Below are 17,820 nucleotides of genomic sequence, written 5' to 3' on the forward strand. Positions count from 1 at the left end.
TAGATCACCATGCTCTTTCATCCTCACAATATTAATTGTTTTGTCCTTATCAAACAAATGATCATCCAAACAAAGTGCCTCCTCTGAAACAAAAAGGTTAAACCAATCCAAGTAATACAAAAACATCTCAGCTAAACTACCTGGTACCATCATCTCCATAAACGTCTCATCATGCACATCAAACAGAACAATCATCGCATTCGGAAACTCTCCTTGTTTCGATTTAATAGCAACACAATGGCTAGCCCCATTCACACAGACTCCTGGTTTCTGCTTATAAAATTTATAGGACGGAGCAACATGAGTAATGCCTTTCCAAACACCAGTACTCAGCTTATAAACCTCAACATATGGTAGTACCCTATTAGTACACGACCATCTCCAAACCCAAGCATATGATCAAAAGGTGTGGGTAGTATTACGGACTTTCTAATACAAGGATTCCAAAGATAAACTGACCTTCTAACATATCAAATGGCTCGTAAAATTTGACAAACTGATCAAGCTTTTTGTTATCATAGTATAAAGCATAAATTTCTTTTACTAGTTCTTCTTTGGAGCAATGACGTACTAGCAAGTGATTATTATGTTGTTGTTGAGGTGTATGGAGATAAAAGTAGGGCTAGTAATAAGATAATATCATGGCTTGCATGCACTTGTGCATTGAATGATTGAATTTGTGGGCAGTTTTAAAAAGATTTCAATTAGTACCTCTTTTGGCAAATAGTCAGACATATTGCTTGTGTGCAAAAATCAATGCGATTTCCTTTCCCCTGAAAAGCCTAATGGTTTGGCTTTCATCTTAGTGAGCAAAAGCTGAAATTTATCCGCATCCAAAATCATCATTTTCTTTCTAACCCCAAAACTTGAGATTAGTGTGTGTTTTACCCTTCTCTTTTTATCTGTTTGACCTTAACTTTTTAAAAGGATTTTAGGAGAAAAGCTTTGGAAAAATCAATATGATTTCCTTTCCCCTAAAAAGCCCTAATGTTTGGCTTTTAAAACCTCAGTGAGCAAAAGCTGGAATTCATCCATATTCAATCTCTTTTGTTTTCATCATTTCATTTCTAACCCCAAAACTTGAGATTAGTATGTTTTTTACCCTTTACTTTTTTCCTACTTGACCTTAATTTTTTAAAAGGATTTTAGGAGTGTGGTTAAATAATCATGGATTGCTAATTTTGAAATCAAAAATTCAATTAAACGTGAGATTAAATAATTTCATACTTGATAAGAGGGAGTTGCTAGGATGATACACATGTTTTAATTTTAATTTTAAGGTTTTGCATTCAAGTCACTAAAGGAATCAAAAAATATGAAATCTCCAAGGGAGGGAGTAAGAAAATAATCTTATACTTTATTCTAAAATTATTATTTTTTATCCAGAAAATCAAACAACGTTATTACACAAAGAGTTGGACAATAGTATTTTGGTGTTATCAAAGATTTGAAAAATGAAAATAGATAACGCACGTCTAATAAAATTTATCAGGTCATCTAGGAACAAGGTTCAAGTCTATAGTCAGATTCCTTAGATGCATACCTTACTACACAGCGTTGGGTGTGTGAACATAAGTCTTATATTGGTAATTGAAAGGATTGGGAAGCAACAGATAAAATGTAGAATTTCTTAATCGTGTGAGGCCTTTCGGAAAAAATCGTGCCGGCTTAATCCAAAGTGGACAATATCACACTATTTAAGAGTCTATATTTGGGCTAAATGAGCCCAACAACTGATATTTGAGCCCATGTTTGGCAGGATGAGTATGGGTGGCGGAGTGATGAAGGTGCGGGGCTCAATTTGCTTACTCTTACGAGCTTGGAGATGCACATACAAGAAGAAGCTAGTCTGGGCTTCGATTACCAAAATACTCAGAGGATATGGGTAGCCTACATTGAATCTCGGTGACTCGTGGATTATGGTGATGGGCCACATGAAACTTTGGAAGGGGAGATTGTTGGTTGTGCGAACAAAAGTCCACATTAGTAGCTGATAGGATTGGGAAACTACATATAAGGTGTAGATTTCTTAATAGTGTGAGGCCTTTTGGAGGAAACTGTAAGAATATATTTGGGCTGAATAAGCCAAACACGGGGCTCATCTCGCTGTGACCTCTTAATTCTAAGAAGATATTTCCTCTCTCTATTCATAAAGATCATCCAAGAACTGTTTTTTACTTTGATGGGGACTTTACAAGACAAGTAGATGGAAGGAAGTAGAACAATGCATTACAAGATTTCTAATCTTTTGTTTATATATACGAGATGGCCTCATCATCTAGCTGATACCTTGTATACAGATGAATAGCGGCTACTTTACACACCTAATTTTGTCCCTCCCAAATATCTTTCTTTTAACCCTCATCTTACAATACACCCCAATCTAGGAGATAATTTTTACTCAAAAAAAAAACAAAATTAACCAATTCATACCAAAATATCCACCCCAATATTCTTCATATTATCTCACCCTATAGAAACTTGACACATCACCTACCCAACCAACTCATCCCACGTGTCACACATACCCCTTAATCATATTTTTTCCTCTCAATAGGGCCTACCACTAACAGAAAAACAACACATCAGCTCGTATTTTACACTTGAACAATACAAATACAAATACACCATCACACCACAAGAACATAATACAATTGACACACCTCACAATCCTCACAAAGACGACATACTCACATACCACCGCAACAACAAGAGGACCCTTCTATTTTTTAATATAATTCTCCATTTCATGTATGCACTATCACACTACACATAGACCCACACACTGCTATACATACACACCCTCACCGATAATCACACAGCAATGCAAACACACACATGATACACTCACGGTTACAATATATAGAGAGAGACGAAAGAGAATAGCAAAGGAAATTGAGAGAACAAAGGGAGAATTGGTGAGTTTTAGGTGAATAGAGAGAGTGAGAAAAGGGGTCGGTCCAGCTTTTTCGGCAAAGTTATCGGCAAAATTAGTTATCCACCATCAAAAATTGATCGACAAATGCCATTATTGCCTAAAATTTGAGTTGTTTTCGTATTTCATCACTGTTTGAGCTCGTCGGAGCTCCGGTGAAATAGAAATAGCAAACCCATCTTCGATTATGGCGAGATCCATTTAATCTTAAGTCAAAATCTGTGATTTAGGGCTGTATTGAGGTTCCCGACAGATTTTTAAATCTTTTCGCGGTTAAATTTGACACCAAGTTGGTTTTGTTCAAAGTCAAGTTAATTCGAGGCTCCAAATCCGCGAAGCACCTACGTTTAATTAAATAAAAACGGCATTAAGTTTCATTCTTCATCTCATTCTCAATTAATTTTTAATTGTGTGATACTTTGGGTGGTAAATTCATCGCGTGTGGCTCTAATTTTTATTGATTTTGACATGTTTGGTTCATTGTATTGATTGTTTGAATTGAATAACTGAATGATTTAAACTCAATTGGAAATAAGTAGGACGGGGATTCAAATTTGATAAAGTTGTATTGTTGTTTTGATTCATTGATGTCTTTGATTTTAATAGGCAAATGGTAGGTTCAGGTAGGCAAACTTAGGGATTGTGAAATTGTGAATGTTTGAAGTCTTTGTTGAATGGTGTTGGTTTCTCGCATTGAATAAATGTACTAATTTAGTCAAGGAGTGATCCGAGGCCATTTGTATTTATTCACCGGGTAATGCCTCAACGTATTATGTTGGCAGAAGATGATCATGATCAAGGCTCGAGGCATCGGATAGAGCATAGTCTAGGATTGGTTTAGAATAGGATTTACATTTTTCGCATTTTTCTAAGACTGCACATTATCTTGGTTTTGAATTTTGTTTGATTTGTTTGTTTGCTTGTTTTATGTGTTTTCTTGGTCTATTCACTTCATAGCGTCATACTAGCCGATTACTCTATGAAGCGATCGTGGTTGAACCACGGGTCCAAGGGGTGCCTAACACCTTTCCCTTGGTCAACAGAATTTTCTAGCTGGAATCTCTGTTCGCAAATCAGTTTAAAGAGTCAAAATCATATTGAAAAAGGATTTTCAAAGGTGACTTAGCACACTGGTTTTATGCCAAGTGGTGACTCTAAGTTTTGAATGTAAACAATCCTTTTTAAAATAAATTATTTTCTTTTGTCTCTTAATAATAAAACCTTTTTTGAACTCAGTATAATTTTTTTGGTTAAAAAAGGTGTATGACAGCTCTGGCGACTCTGTTGGAAATTTTCCAGAATTTGAGCTTATTTTTGAGCTGTATCGGTTTATCTTGACACTATAGGTGTATAAACATTTTATTTGTATTATTGTTTGTGTTATTGTTTTATCATTGTTGAGTGTCTACGTGCTACATGCTTACAGTTTTTCTCTTATATGTTATCGCTTTATATCTGGCATCATGTGCATTACCCCGAGTCATTCTTTCACAACAAGTCCCAGAGTACATGTTATGTACATGAACTCTGGTTGAGTCATCCTTATTTTAGGAGGGGGTAGTCGGACATATAGAGTGGGTGAAAAGTTATCACAGCCACTATCGATCATACGCTCCCCTGAACAGCCTTGTTAGTGGACTCCAACCTAAGTCAGCCTTTAGGTAATGCTTATTTGCATCATATTGAGACCTATCAGGACCCACTTTGTCCTTTGTAGGAGACTCACCCCTAAAGCATCCTTACATGCTAATTGTCACATCTTTGAGGATAACATGGTCATTTGATGGATTGATTTAGGGAAAGCATGTGTTAGAATTAAAGAAGCATGTGTTTAGGCAAGGAAAAAAAAAAAAGAAAAAAGAGTTTCATAGTTTTTTAGTGATCTTTATGACTTTTGCTTTTCACAATTCAGAACTTCAAAAAAAAATTACCTTTTGCACTCATTTACTCAAAATTACAAAACATCAAAAAGATTTTGCCTTTGTTTCCTTTAACAAGCATTCATAATTCAAAATTTCAAAAAGATTTTTTTTAATAGGAGCTTTTTATAAAATAAAAATTCAAAAAAAAAAAGATGGTAGAAGTTTTGTACATTTTATATAACGAAAATAATAAAAAGATTTTTCTTTCATAGTTGTTGGTGTCATTTCTAGGTGAAGTGTCCAATTAAAAACTCAAAAAAAGACTTTATTGACGTTTTTTATTGCCTGTTTTGGTTATGTCCCTCAAGTCGTGTATTAGTATTTTTAATTGTCCAATCTGGGCAAACTACGCACACCTTATTCTCCTCTATCGAGAGTGAGATACGTAGGCAGCCCTTCTAGAGTTCGGTAATCTTATTTAAAAATTTAAAAAGATTTTCTTCGGTCTTCATTTAGAGTAGGTGTCATATACATCTTTTAAAAGAAAACTACAAAAATATTTTCTATTAATAGGTTCAAGTTTTATTTTCAGATGAAATTCAAAATCAAAAACCCAAAAAGATTTTTCTTTGGTAATTATAGGTTTCATATTGTATAGGGATGTTAAAGTAGAAAAATTCAAAAAAAAATTGTCAATTCTTTTGACAATTTGTTATTTTCTTTTCTTCTTAAAGTTTTAAGAAAAAAAAAACTTCGATTGGCCATCTTGTGCCAAAATTTCATGACCTATGCACACCTAATTCTCCTCTTGCGGGAGTGAGATATGTATGCGCCCTTCTTGGGTTTGGTGATCTTTTAAAAAAAAGATTTTTAGAAAATGTTAAACTCAAACGCATTTGTTATCTCTTGTTCAGTTTGTTTAAGGTGGTTGGTTTGTGGCACTCTAGTTGGTCCTCCACATCTGTGTCCAACAAAGATATAGTGAGTGATATCATGGACCACACAAAGAGTCAGGAAAATAAGAATTTAAAGCACGAGATTGTGAGATTAAGGCAACAAATAATAGAAATGTATTGAGCTTGGGCTAGTGGGTTGCCTCCTCCTCCATTCCCCACTATTGAACCTGCAAATATCCTGAGTTGTTCATCACAATTGCAAGCTCCATTTTCTAATGTTATTGATGCACCACAATATGCCTCAGAATTCATTCCAAGCCAAAAGCATACCAATGTTTACATCACTCATTATGTAGATCTTTGGTATAAATCTACCACATTGACAGCACCACATATTATCTGTGCTTTTATTGCTCAACCTTCTACTGAGGCTTCCACTTTGGCTATCAATCCAACGGTTGTGCTACCCCAATCTTCTAATGGACCCATATTCAATACTCTTAATGATCGTTGCTATACTCCGGATCCCACATCAACATTAATTGGACTACCTAAATTTCTTAACAAAAAGTCTAGCGTGCCAGAAAAGCTAGAGAAAATGGTTGAAAAAATAAAGAGTGCAAAAATGCTATGAAAAGTTTCCTAGGACCTGTGGGCAAACAAGATGATTTATACAAAGACTGGGGCATGTCTTTAAGTGTTAAACTTCCTCCAATCCTTGAGATATCAAAATTTAAGGAGCAAGACGGACATGAGGAATTCGTGAAACATTTGGGACAATATTGCAATCAATTAAGGGAAATTGGAGGGAAGAAGAATGAGAAAGATGCAGATGCTATTGCAGTTGGACAACGGGCACGCCCAAGAACAACACGTCGTCGTTACCCTCAGTTTCAAGCCCAAGTTCATACCCAAGCTCTCTATAATCACTCCCAAAATCCATTATACTCTATTTTCTCACCTCCATATCTAGTATATTGTGCACATCCATATGTTCAACTCTCTTTTTACTCACAATGGCGTGCACCAATGCCTCAGAGTCACCCTCCAACCCCATAAACATATCAAAGCCCTTCTAGGCTTGATGTTCGATCCAATTTAAACAATGAGAAGAGGCAAAATCCTAAGAAAGGTTTTATGCTAATTGTGGAATCATATGCCAATCTGTTCCAGAGATTAGTACAATAAGGCATGATCACTCCTCTCCTTGGGTATACTCCTAATGCACATTTAATAAATTTAATCCTTATGTACGATGTACATATCATTCTGATATTCAGGGTCACAGTATTGAAGATTGTCGTGCTTTAAAAAGAGAAATAGAAAGGATGATTCAAGAAAAATTAATTGTAGTGCAAAACATTGGTACTATGGGTGTCACACAAAATTCTTCACCAACACACGATAATGCACAATATGTGGGAAGCAATAAGTTAAGCATGGGGATCCATAACTTATCTATTGAAGGAAATGTGTTGGACAGTGGTGGAAACTCTAATCATGCTGATATGCAAACTAGTGGTTAAGAAGTCAAGCTCAGCAATTCAGAAGACAATCCTCTCCTAACTTGGAAGGGGTTTTGGTAGTTTGTTTTGTTTTCCTTTCCATTTTTCAAATTATTTCAGGGTTGTAGTTCGAAATCTATTTTGTTTTGTTTCCCTGTCATTTTTTAAACCCTTCTATCTTTTCTTTTAATGAAATGTGTTGTCCTTGTTGTTTTGTTTTATTTTAAGTTGATTGTTTGTTTTCTTTACACAATTCATTTTATGCTGGTTCTAGTGATATGACATGCTGGAAAAATTTTCATCTAGATCTTAAAATCCATTTTAATCATTAACTTTGAATCAAAGGGATAAAGTTAGAAAAAAAGGCATCCAAGAAATTAATAGAGTTGACATATTTGGTGACCATATTGAAGCCTTCTTTAAAAATTAAGACAATTATTTTGAGAAGTAAAAGAATAACTTGATCATTAATTGAAAAAACATATCCCAATTAGGTCAAATAGTGGACGCGTGATCCCTAAATCAAGAGAAACAAGAAGATAATCAGCTATACGAGAGCATGGATCATTCGATGTGAAGGATGTATAACAAAGGTGGATTTGTATGTTTGACAAGTAGAGAGGAAGAAGTGGCACACATGCTCAGTTAAAGTTAGTGTTGTTAAAGTATCACAAATGATCTTTATCTTTCACTTCATATTGCATGATGTGTACTTGCGTTGTCAAGGATTGATATGACGAAGGTATTTTATTCTGCTATCCAAACATTATGTTATCTTTTTTACCCGTTTGAGCCTTAGTTCTATTTGTTTCCATACCTCTCTTTTAGAATCAAAATATAGTCAGAAAAGCTCAAACAAAAGTGTCGAGTAAAAGAATAGAGTCAGCAAAGTTTCAAAAAAAAAAAGTGTCAAAAAGAAAGAAAAGTGATGAGTGTCAAGAAAAATAGAGTCAAAAGATCCAAAGAGAAAAGAGTCAATAAAAAAAGAAAGAAAAAGAAATCAATGTCAAGCAAAAGAACAAGTTGTCGGAACTACGTGTGATCTGATTCTCCTCTCTCGAGGGTGATATACGGTTGCCCTACTCTAGGCTCGATCCAACCAAATAACTAGTTTAGAATTACCCATTCAAAAGAAATAGGCACATGTGTTAATCTTTGTTGTTTGTGTCAATTCCAAAAGTTGTAAGTCCTACCCCACTTCAAGTGTCGTTTGGGCCTCATACTATCTTTTTTTTCTAACCCTATCCAAAAGCCAAGTTGCAACCAAAGAAAGACTTTCAGCTCAATCTTTGAGAATGTTAAGGCTAAGCATGAATGGATATTATGACACATTTTGGGTGCTACTTGTCTTCTTCATCATAAGGAATCAGGAGAGAAATAAAAATGAGAGAGTTTTATTGGTGAAAACCTATACAGGCACCATAAGGCGATGGTAAGTTGAGATAAATAAAAATGAGAGAGTTTTATTGGTTAAAACCCTCATGGGCACCGTAAGGTGATAGTAAGTTGAGAAAAATAAAAATAAGAGAGTTTTATTGGTGAAAATTCTCACGAACAGCATAGGGCAATGGTGAGCTGAGAGAAAGAAAGTGGCTTGTTAGGGAAAACCCTTCAAGGTGTCACTAACTGAATTAGGTCTATGAGTGCAATTGGTCTATGGAAGCACCTCAATCTTAAGGTCATTAACTCAACAATGGTGGGTGAAAGTTCGGATGGAAAAATCAGGCAGCTTAATCTAAAATGCATGTCATAATCATTAGAGTTAACTGTCACTTTCAGATAAATTCTTCTTTTGGGAACATTCATTGTCTTTTCTTTCTTCTCTATAGTTTTATGTTTGTTTTCTTTAGTCAGTTATCCAAATAAAAAAAATCATTATCATTTTTGTTGTGTCTTTAATTCAAGTCCATGTCAAAACAGATGAGAAAAGATTTCAACACTGGCTACCAACGTCTTTAATTGGACAAAGCAAAACAAAAAGGCCAGCACATGAAAAAGACATGATTGTGAGCTGAAATAAGGCATGCAGAAAGTTTTTTCAACAGACAAGTCTGGGAACTCGTGAAAATCCCAAGATTCAAAGGGTTTATCTGAGAAGCATGGCAAAGCAGGGATACTGTGTTTGTTTCAGAGTCACTTTTAATAATCTGAGTTTGGATCAATGATTCAACAAGTCAATGACGTATGCTAATGGTTGGAAGCAAGGTTAAATATGACGAGGGCAAGAGCGATTGTTGTGAAAGATAAAGCCACAAACCAGCAACCATGTTTTAAACTCACAAGTTTTCTTTGATGAAATAGGAAATATGTTACCTTCAAATCAAGGACTTCAGAGCATAAATATCAAGGGTTACAATGCCTCAGTTCTACAAATTCAGGAAACAATGTTGTTGCACCTTTTGATAATCAAATCATGGTAAAAATTCATCATCTTATATCCCTCGAAGACAAACTTCCTTGTCCAAGTATTTCAGTTTTCAATTGCTAGGTGATACACTTCTTAAATTGAACTTTGGCTCCTAGAAGATATACTTTCTAGTCGAGTCATTCCCCTTGACTCCTAGAAGATGTACCTTCGGGTCAATTCATTTCCCTTGACTTCTAGAAGATGTAACTCCTGGTCGAGTCATGCCCCTTGACTCCTAGAAGATGTACCTTCAGGTTGAGTCATTCCTCTTGATTCTTAGAAGATTTACCTTCTAGTCGAGTCATTCTCATTGACTCCTAGAAGATATACCTTCTAGTCGAGTCATTCCCTTTGACTCTTAGAAAATACACTTTCTAGTCAAATTATTCCAATCCCATAGAAGATGCATTTCTTTGTTTGGGTAGTTCAAGTGGCATTTATAAGGAGGCGTATTTCCTTGTCTAGATAATTTAAGTGGTATTTGTAAGGAGACGTATTTCCTTGTATGGGTAATTTAAGTGGCATTTGTAAGGAGACGTACTTCCTTGATTGGGTAGTTCGAATTTTACTTGTTTAGTGATGCACTTCCTAACTTAAGTCTTCACTCCTAGAAAATGTACCTTCCAGTCGAGTCATTCCCCTTGACTCCTAGAAGATGTACTTTCTAGTCGAGTCATTCCCCTCTGACTACTAGAAGATGTACTTTCTAGTCGAGTCATTCCTTTTTGACTCCTAGAATATTTACCTTCTGGTCGAGTCATTCTTGTTGACTCTTAGAAAATATACTTTCTAGGAGTCATTCCCCTTAACTCCTAGAAGATGTACCTTCAAGTCGAGTCATTCCCCTTGACTCCTAAGAAGATGTACCTTCTAGTTGAGTCATTCCCCTTGACTCCTAGAAGATGTACCTTATAGTCGAGTCATTCCCCTTGATTCCTAAGAATATGTACCTTCTAGTCGAGTCATTCCCCTTAACTCCTAGAAGATGTACATTCTACTCGAGTCATTCCCCTTGATTCCTAAGAATATATACCTTCTAGTCGAGTTATTCCCCTTGACTCCTGGAAGATGTACCTTCTAGTCGAGTCATTCCTCTTGACTCCTAAGATGATGTACCTTCTAGTTGAGTCATTCTCCTTAACTCCTGGAATATGTACCTTCCAATCGAGTAATTCCTCTTGACTCCTAAGAAGATGTACCTCCTAGTCAAGTCATTTTCCTTGATTCCTAGAAGATGTACTCTGCATTCGAGTCATTCCCCTTGACTCCTAAGAAGATATACCTTCTAGTTGAGTTATTCCCCTCAAATCCTAGAAGATATACTTTCTATTCGAGTCATTTCCCTTGACTTCTAAAAGATGTACTTTCTAGTCGAGTCATTACCCTTGACTCCTAAGAAGATGTACCTTCTAGTCGAGTTATTCACCTTGACTCCTAGAAGATGTAACTTCTAGCCAAGTCATTCCCCTTGATTCCTAGAAGATGTACTTTCTAGTCGAGTCATTCGCTTTGACTCCTCGAAAATGCACTTTCTAGTCGAATCATTCCAATTAACCCATAGAAGATGCATTTTCTTGTTTGGATTTTTCAAGTAGTTATGATGTGACTTTCATAAAAGTCCTCTGATGATAAACTAGGACAAAAAAATTAATTCCCGTTGCTTGAAACTTTACTTTTCTGAAAAAGAAAATCTTTCTTTATCATAATCTTTGTTTGAGATAACACTTGTTCTAGTTTTAACATGGTTAACTTTTGAGTAATCTATTCTCAAGTTCAACCCAAAGAAGATCAGATCTTTTATCAATCTTGAAAGCATCAGAAACTCAAATCAAGAGCTCAAAAGAAGCTGCATAAATAGGACTTTTGTAATTTCATTTATCTTTTTAACCTGTAATTTTTATTTTGATGTAATAACCGCAGACCGGAACCTCGATAGGTCCTCACTCGACTCTCCAACTCGGTATGGTCCTTCTCTTTCCAACCCTTTGAAATGCCTGTGACTTGATCCCCTCTTAATCTGGGTAAGTAGGATGTCCAAAATCAAAAATTGATTGCATTCCTTCCTTTTTTTCCTCCCTTTGAATAATAATCGGGTCAAAATTCGGTCTCATTATCTACTTCTTTGTATGAAAACATGTTGTGTTTACATCCAAAGAGGGGCATAATGTAGACACCTAATTTTATCCCTACCAAATATTAATTTTTTCTAATTTTTTTACCTCACCTTACCATACACCCCAATCTAGGAGATAATTTTTACACAAAAAAGAACAAAATTAACCAATTCATGATAAAATATCTACCCCAATATTCTTCAAATTATCTTAGAAACTTGACACATCACCTACCCTAACCAACTCATCCCATGTGTCCCACACACCCCTTAATCACATTTTTTCCTCTCAATGGGGCCCCACCACTAACAGAAAAACAACACATCAGCTCATATTTTACACTAGGAACAATACACAATACACCATCACACAACAAGAACATAATACAATTGACACACCTTACAATCCTCACAAAGACGACATACTCACACACCACAGCAATAACAAGAGGACCCTTCCATTTTTCAATTCAATTCTCCATTCCATACATGCACTCTTACACTACACACAAACCCACACACTGCCATACACACACACCCTCATCGATAAACACACAAAAATGCAAATACACACGATACACTTACAGTTACACCAAATAGAGAGACGAAAGAGAACAGTGAAGGAAATTAAGAGAATGAAGGGAGAACTGGTGAGATTTAGGTGAACAGATAAAGTGAGAAAAGGGGTCGGTCCATCTTTTTTGGTAAATTTATCACCAAAATTAGTTATGCCCCATTGAAAATCAATCGACAAACACCATTGTCGCCTGAAATTTGAGTTGTTTTTCATCTTTCATCACTATTTAAGCTCGTCGGAGCTCCGGTGAAATGAAATAGTGAACCCAGCTTCGATTCCGGTGAGATCCATTTAATCTTAAGTCGAAATCTATGATTTAGGGCCGTATTGAGGTTCCCGACTGGTTTTAAATTTGTTCGGGGTTAAATTCAACACCGAGTTGGGTTTTGTTCAAAGTCGGGTTAATCCGAGGTTACAAATCCACGAAACTCCTCCATTTAATTTAATAAAAGCGGCATTAAGTCAATTCTTCATCTCATTCTCAATTTATTTTTAATTAAGTAATACTTTGTGTGGTAAATTCATAGTGTATGGCTCTTATTTTCATTGATTTTGATATGTTTGATTCATCGTATTGATTGTTTGAATTGAATAATTGAATGATTTAAACTCAATTGGAAATAAGTGGGACGGGGATTGAAAGTTGATAAAGTCATATTGTTGTTTTGATTCATTGATATCATTAATTTTAATAGGCAAATAGTAGGTTTGGGTAGGCTAACTTAGGGATTGTGAAATTGTGAATGTTTGAAGTGTTCGTTGAATGGTGTTGATTTTCTCGCATTGAAAAAACGTACTCATTTAGTCGGGGAATGCCCCGAGGCTATTTGTATTTATTCACTGGATAATTTTCCAATGTATTATGTTGGTGGAAGATGATCGTAATCAAGGCCCGAGGCATCGGGTAGAGCATTGTCTAGGATTGGTTTAGAATAAGATTTACATTTTTTGTATTTTTCTATTTTTGGGAATGTATAATTCGGACTGCACATTATCTTGGTTTTGAATTTTGTTTGCTTGTTTTATGTGTTTTGTTGGTTTATTCACTTCATAGCGTCATACTAGCAGATATACTCTACGAAGCGACTGTGGTCAAACCATGGGTCCTAGGGGTGCATAACACCTTCCCGTTGGTCAACAGAATTCCTTTGTCGGAATCTCTGTTCGAAAATTAGTTTAAAAAGTCAAAATTGTTTTGAAAAAGGATTTTCAAAGGTGACTTGGCACACTGGTTTTATGCCAAGTGGCGAATCTGAGTTTTGAATGTAAACAATACTTTTCGAAATAAATTATTTTCTTTTGTCACTTAATAATAAAATTCTTTTCGAACTCAATATAATCTTTTTTTAAAAAAAAAAAAGGGGGTGTGACAACAATGTGTTAGAACAATAATGATAATTGTACAAGAAATTCAAAATAAAACTTGTTTGGATTAGAGGCACGATAATACGCTTCTTGAAGATAGTTGGAGTCTCTCCCACGAGCAAACGGAAGAACTAGTGACAATTCTATCTTCGGGATTCAACTAAGCCACAAAACACGTAGCATTCAAGAATGTTGCTCTTATATTCTTCAATTGGTGATTTCACCATTTGATCAATATCTCTCAAGTGTTTTTCAAGGGGAAATTAGTTTTGAGTGCTTGTCTTTTCCAAACAAAAGAAACACTATTTATAGGGTAAAATTTTCATACAAGTGAAAAGTATTAATTAAGCAATAGTTAATAGGTTCATGAATAAAAATTATCTTTCTTTCAAGTTTCAAGAACCTAAAACATAAATGAATTTACAATTGTTAATGCATTTGTAACTCAAGATGCATTTGTTTCAATTGTAATTTCACATTCATTTTCTTTGTAACTCAAAATGCATTTGTTTCAATATTAATTGAAACATAAAAAAATTTTAACCGATGCACTTGTTCCAAAAAAATTGATTGAAACATAAACTTCAGTAATAACAATCCCCCACTTATTTCAAGAAATTTTATCTTTAAGAAAAAAATTCTTCTGAGACATTAATCTAGCAACATGCATCAATAATGGTGTCTTTTGGACGTGAACCATTAGCTAGTGAAGACTTTCTAAATCATTGACAACTTAGTGAACAAATATTGAACTAAGTGGTTTATTGTATGAAGTAGAAAAACATTCAACGCATATTGCTACGTTCCGGTGAAAATCAAAATCCTTTGACACCTTACGGCCATGTGTCCCGAATTCTTTTAGCTAAGTGCTTTAAGATTTCCCTGTTAAAATCTTATTGAAGCGGCCTTCACTTCACACTTAATGGAGTGAATTCATCAAGAGTAACTTTCCATACTCCGAATAAGTAGTCTATGAATTTCATTAAGAGAAATATATCTCATCCTCCTTTACAATAAAGTATCAGTAAATCTATCAAGAGTGTTCCTACACAACCCAACTGAAATTGGTGTATAGACTTAATAAGAGAATATAATCTCATTCTTTTCTTTTGTAGGAATACTTTCAAATCTATCAAGAGTGTTATTATTTACTCCAACCGATATTGGTCTTATAGATTTATCAAGAAAAAATCTCAAATTATGCACATCTACTCACTCTATAGGGAAAAAAGAAATTTTATTGATGTGCTTCACAATTTAAATTTACTTGTTTTTCCCTTTGAACCTAAGATTACATCATTAGGTAGGGTTACCATAAAGTACAATCAACCTACAATAGGCTTTATTCCCATCTCATTACAAGTTTGTACCACCAATTCCTTGCCTAACCCTTTAGACAAAGGATCTGCTAAATTGAGTTTGGTCATCACATATTGAAGCGATATTATGCCATCCTCCAATAATATTCTCACATGATTATGTTTGAGACGAACTTGTCTTGACTTGCCATTGTAACAATCACTTGAAGCCCGAAATATATCAGCTTTATTATCATAATATATAGTCAAAGGTGGTATTGGCTTACTCCATAATGGAATATCTACTAGCATACTTCGTAGCCAATCAGCTTCTTCTCCAGCAGAAGACATAGCGATTTATTCTGACTCCATGGTTAAGAGAGTAATACATGTCTGCTTCTTTGATCTCCAAGATATTGCTGCTCCAGCCAAAGTGAAAATCCAATCAGTAATAGATTTAGAGTCATTCGGATCAGAATTCTAAGTAGCATCACTATAGCCTTCAAGAACTGCTGGAAAGGTAGAATAATGCAGGACAACATTAATTGTACCCTTCAGATACCTTAAAACACGAATTAAGGCATTCCAATGCTCAACTCCAGGGCTACCAGTAAACTTGCTCAAAGTTCCTACTGCATAACCAATATTTGGCCTGGTATAATGCATGGCATACATAAGACTCCCAACAATCTGAGAATATGTCAATTGATCAAGAATATCACCAGAGTTTCATACTAGTTTGATGCTAGGATCAAATGGTATAGGAGCAAGCTTGTTGTCAAAATGACCAAACCTCTTTAGAACCTTCTCAATATAACTTGATTGAGTAAGAGTCAAACCACATTTCGATCTTACAATTTTGATGCCTAAAATTAATTAGTTTCTCCAAGATCTTTCATTTCAAACTGAGAAGCAAGAAAATATTTTGTTTCTTTGGCTCTTTCGATATCAATTCCAAAGATCAACATGTCATCTACATAAAGACATATTATAACACCTGAATTTTCTTGAAATTTACTAAATATGCAGATATCTCCACCATTGATTAAGTAGCCATTAGAAATCATAACTTTTCTAAATTTATCATGTCATTGTTTTGGAGCTTGTTTTAATCCATAAAGATATTTAAGAAGTTTACAAACTTTACGTTCTTGACCAGGATTGACAAATCCTTCTGGTTGTTTCATGTAGACTTCTTCGTCTAGATCTCCATTCAGAAATGTAGTTTTCATATCCATCTGATGAATCACAAGACATGAATTGCTGCTAGAGCAATCAAGAGATGAATAGAGGTCATCCGAGCTACAGGTGCAAAAGTATCAAAATAATCAATATCTTTCAATTGAGTAAAGCCTTTAGCTACCAAACGGGCTTTGTACTTATCTAAAGTACCATCGGATTTCATTTTCTTCCTAAAAATCCATCGGCAACCAATTGGTTTACATCCAGGAGGAAGATCTGACAATATCCATGTACTATTAGATAATATAGAATGCATTTCATCATCAATGGCTTCACGCCAAAATGGAGCATCATGTGAAGACATAGCTTCAGCATAACTTTTAGGATCCTTTTCAATCAAATAAGCTTGAAAATCAGGTCCAAAGTTTTTTGATTTGGCTGATCTTGAACTATGTCTTGGTTGACTTTATTCCGATGGCTTAACTATTTTCCTTTTAAGAGAAGAAATAGAAGAATTTGAATCTTGTTCAAAAGAATCTTTTTTCTTGGGATATATATGCTCAAAAAAGTTAGCATGTAAGGATTCAATAATTGTGTGAGGACTTGGGGTCTCAAGATTTAAGAATCTATAAGCCTTACTGATTTGTGAATAACCAATAAACACACAATCTACTCCTCTATAGCCAATCTTGATTAAATGTTGATTTGATAATCGAACATGAGCCAAGCAACCCCATACTTTAAAATAATTTATATTTGGTTTTCAATTATTTCAAAGTTCATATGGAGATGCATTATGATTTCTGGAAGTAATTCTATTCAAAATATAACATGCTGAAAGCAAGGCTTCAGTCCATAAATTTTCAGATATACCCGATCCATAAAGCATAGAATTAACCATTTCTATGAAAGTACTATTTTTTCTTTCTGCTACACCATTTTGTTGTGGTGTATAGGACATGCTAATTATTTTTCAATGCCTTCTCTCTCATAAAATTTAATAAAATCTGACTTTAAGTACACTCCACCTCTATCAGACCTAATTGACTTAATTTTCACACTCAATTTATTTTTAACTTCTGCTTTATATATTTTGAAAGTCTTAAATATTTCATCTTTTGTTTTCAATGGAAAGACATAAGTATATCTTGAGTAATCATCAATAAAAGTGATAAAATACCTCTTTCCATGACGTGACAAATAATCTATCTCGCAAATATCAGTATGAATTAATTGCAAAAGTGTGGAAGTCCTTTCAACTATCTTAAAGGGCTTCTTCGTAATCTTGCATTTACTACAAGTAAGACACTTAGTAGTATGATTCTTTCCACAATCTTTGATTAATCCATTATTCACCATAAGTTGAGTGGATCTAAAATTCAAATGTCCCAAACGTTCATGCCATAAGTCCAGAGACTCCACAAGATAAGCAGAAATATTTTTATTTTCAATATTGAGTTTAAACATTCCATTTGCAACATAACCTTTTCCAACAAACATGTCATTTTTAGATAAAAAAAAACTTATCTGCCTCAAAAACCATTTTAAAATCATGCTTCGAAAAAAGCATACCTGACACCAAGTTCTTTCGAATATCAGGAACATACAATATGTCCATCAATGTAACTATCTTTACAGAAGTAAACTTCAGTTCAACAGTTCCTTTTCCCAAAACTTTAG

The sequence above is a fragment of the Capsicum annuum genome, chromosome 1 (genome assembly GCF_002878395.1).
Source record: "Capsicum annuum cultivar UCD-10X-F1 chromosome 1, UCD10Xv1.1, whole genome shotgun sequence".
NCBI classification, from domain to species: Eukaryota; Viridiplantae; Streptophyta; class Magnoliopsida; order Solanales; family Solanaceae; genus Capsicum; species Capsicum annuum.